This window comes from Mus pahari, chromosome 12 (genome assembly GCF_900095145.1).
Source record: "Mus pahari chromosome 12, PAHARI_EIJ_v1.1, whole genome shotgun sequence".
NCBI classification, from domain to species: Eukaryota; Metazoa; Chordata; class Mammalia; order Rodentia; family Muridae; genus Mus; species Mus pahari.
The window spans coordinates 13,510,960-13,514,772 of NC_034601.1; positions in this window are offsets into that span (position 1 = coordinate 13,510,960).

Below are 3,813 nucleotides of genomic sequence, written 5' to 3' on the forward strand. Positions count from 1 at the left end.
CCTCAACAGAGGGAAAAAAAAACTTTTTGTGGAAGCTGCAGTGTGTCACATTGTGTCCCACAGTCTACCCTTTTGTCCACACTTCTTTGCTTGCAATGGTCATTACAATGACTCATTGATCTGGCTCGAGGCCTCTGGCTTCTGCTACTGCTACTTTAATACTGAAACCTCATTGGGACTCCTTTCAGACATCCTGCTGTTGCTCTGTGTCATGGAGGTCCTCTAGTTTTGGATCTGTGGGATGGGCCCCTTTATGTACTCCAGCATTATTGATGGGGTAGATGTTGGAGTGGGCTAATTCAAAGCCCTGGATCTGGGCCTGAGAGGTTTCTTTCTTTTTTTTTTTTTTTTAATTTTTATTTTTCCAATTTTTATTAGGTATTTACTTCAATTACATTTTAAATGCTATCCCCAAAGTCCCCTATACCCTCCCCCCATGCCTGAGAGGTTTCTAAGCTAGTCAGCCAGTGGCCTTTCTTGCTCTGACACCCTCAAGGGCTGGCTCACCAGCAACCCCAAAACCAGCGCCAGTTCTACCCTGGACATCTAAAGAAAAATCAGACACAGAATCTGTACTTGGATAATTATGAGTCTGTCTTTGTTCTACAAAACCAGTATAAAGAAAGAAGCAATCTGTTTGCTGTTCAGTCAGAGCTGCAGAAAAGGTGTGACTGCTAGTCATCTAGAGCTGCAAGATTCCCCTGACCATTGTGCCTGACTCCCTCCCTCCACTCTCAGACTCCTCTTCTCCTCCGAGGGTGACCCTATCAGGGACTTGCTGCACTGCAGACATTTAATTGCTGTCACTATGTACAGCATGACAGAGAGCCTGGAAGAAAGTAACTTAACACCCTGGCAACAAAGCTTTCTGATCCTTAAGTGGTTTTGGAAGGTGGCAAGAAGTTCCGTACCACATGACGTAGTCTGGCCTAGCCTACATGTCAAGGGCCACAGAGGCCAGCACTAAGTGGGAGCATACTTTAGCTTTTAGTTATAGGGGGAGTAGGAATTCTTTTCTCCCCAAGGTCTGAGTGCTCTGTCACAACAGACACCTGTCAGCTTTTTATACTAGGGGACAGACTGAAGAAAGTGTGACCTGATTTCTGGTAGGGAAAGAGAGAGGCAGTAAGAAGGTCTGTGGTCTGCTACGTCTCAGGGGTGACTTTCTCTCTGAAATTTACTCATTTACATCTCTCTTATCAGTATATTTTCTTTAATAAGTTCTCTTTAATCTTTCCTAAACCTGTTCTCGCTTGGAAAATACTTTTATTGAGACACATAGAAAGACATTTGTAGTATTAATTTTTAATAAATCCTGATGCAGGGCTGCTTCCCACCGCAGTGGGAAGCCATTATATTTCAGTCTGCCCTAAGCAGCTCATAGCTGAGCATCCGCCTGACGTCCAAGATGTCAGGACCTACCCCCCACCGATAAGCACAAGTTACTACTTACTAATGTCTATGTTTCACCTTGGGTGCTCCTGACCCGACTGAGGATTCTCTGGGCTGTTCTTGGTCGCTTTCCATGGCAGCTCTGCATCTCACTCCTGACCATGCCTCAGGCATGGTGGATTTCCTCCTTTTTCCTTGAGGTCCCATGCCTGGGAATCCTAAATCCCACTTCTTTCTCTTCTTCCCCAGCTATTGGCTGCTGACATCTCTATTTGCCAATCAGAATCAACTAGAGGCAGGTTCCCAGAAACTAAGTGCAGACCCTCTCAGGCAAACAGTTTTGGGGGACACAATTAGCATTAGAGTACAAGCAGCTCCAGACATTAGCAGCTTAGAGGCCAGTGAGGAGGGCTAATCCCTCCCTCATAATCAATTTGTGGACTTTTCCTCCCATTGTAACAATAGAAAGGTAAGCATTACAAAACACACACAGCTTTAAAAATTACATATTGATGGTCCTGTGACATTTGCTTTTAATCCCAGCACTTGGGAGGCAGAGGCAGGCAAATCTCTATGATTTTGAAGCCAGTCTGGTCTACCTAGTGAGTTCCAGGACAGCCAGGACTATGTAGAGAAATTATGTCATAAACAAACAAGCAAACAAACTTTATATTGATTGATTGGGTATGCATAATGTAACGGGATGCGAATGTAGAGGTCAGAGGACAACATAGAGGATTCAGTTCTCTCTCTCCACCATAGTTCCCAGAAAATGAGCTCAGGTTGCCGGGGTTGGCAAGCACCTTTTAACTGCTGAGTCGTCTCACCTGCCCACACTGCTATGCATTAAGATTTAAAGCATCATATGAAGGTGGAGGTATCTGTACCTTGTTCGTACTAAGGAAATGCTACTTCCTCGTTAAAAGAGTGGACCCTGAGTTCTCTATCTGGTCCTGGGGGTGGGGGGAGACAGGATGTTCTGATCTGCCCCAAAGAACAGAATATTATTTACTATTGTCCTATTACCCCCCTAAGAGTAAACCTGACCATGTTATGCTTAGAAAAAGACGATTCTTCTGGAAACATGGTAAGGACAAGGGAGGAATAATTATCCTCTTAATTCAATAATTCCCCTTAGCTCTGTTCCTCAAGGCAGCTGGTTCCACATCTTCACTGCTAAACTGGCCCACTTTTCTGAGTTCTAACTCAAAAAGTGTAACTTATCTTTTCCCTTTTTTTGTCTATTTGTTTGTTTTTCAAAACAGGGCTTTCTGTGTGCACCTCTGGCTGTCCTAGACCAGCTTTAGACTCCAGAGCTCCACATGCCTCTGTCTCCTGAGTGCTGGGATTAAAGGTGTCTGTCAGCACTGCCAGGCTTCCTTTTGTATCTTGCTTTTGAGTAGCAACCTAATATGCTCTAGGGGTTACATGTTTGTTGTTGTGATAAAATGGCCAAAGGCAACTTAAGGAAGAGAAAATTTATTTTAGCCTAAGGTTCAGTGAGATTAAAAGTCTACCAAGGTGGAGAGGAACACGGCAGACACGTGGCAGGCCTGGCAGTAGCAGGAAGCTGACCGGGAAATGGGTGGAGGCTTTAGGAGCTCTAAGCCTGCCCTCGGTGACATACTTCTAGCAAGGCTGCACCTCCCCACAACCTTTACGAACAGCAAAACCAACTGGGACCAAGTGTTGGAATGCCTTAGCCTTTGGGGATATTTTGAATTCAAACCAGGATGCATGCTTTCCTTGGCACATGGCTTCTCTGTGCTTCTCTGAAGACCCCTTCCCTAAATCTTTGCAGACATCTGTTGATGATGCTAACAACAAGCCCGACTTTCCCTCCTCTTCTCCACCTCCATCCTCCTGGCCCTGCTTGGGATTGTAGCTTTGCTTGCATTATTGCTTTTCCTTTCTTTCTTTCTTTTTTCTTTTTTGGTTTTTCGAGACAGGGTTTCTCAGTGTATCCCTGGCTGTCCTGGAACTCACTTTGTAGACCAGGCTGGCCTAGAACTCAGAAATCTGCCTGCCTCTGCCTCCCAAGTGCTGGGATTAAAGGCATGTGCCATCACTGCCCGGCTGCTTTTCCTTTCAGTGTCTAACAGGACAGTCCTCTGGCTTCCTTCTGAGGCCATTTTCAAATTTTTTTTATTGCCAGGTGTGTTAGAGCATTCCTTTAATCCCAGCACTCAAGAGGCAGAGAGGCAGGTGGATCTGCCTCTGGTCTACATATCGAGTTCCAGGCAAGCCAAGGCTATATAGAGAGACCACCTCAAAAATAAAAGCAAGAGCCTGGCGGGGTGGCATATGCCTTTAATCCCAGCACTCAGGAGGCTGAGGCAGGCGAATCTTTGAGTTCGAGGCCAGCCTGGTCTATAGAGTGAGTTCCAGGACAGCCAGGGCTGCACAGAGAAACCCTGCCTC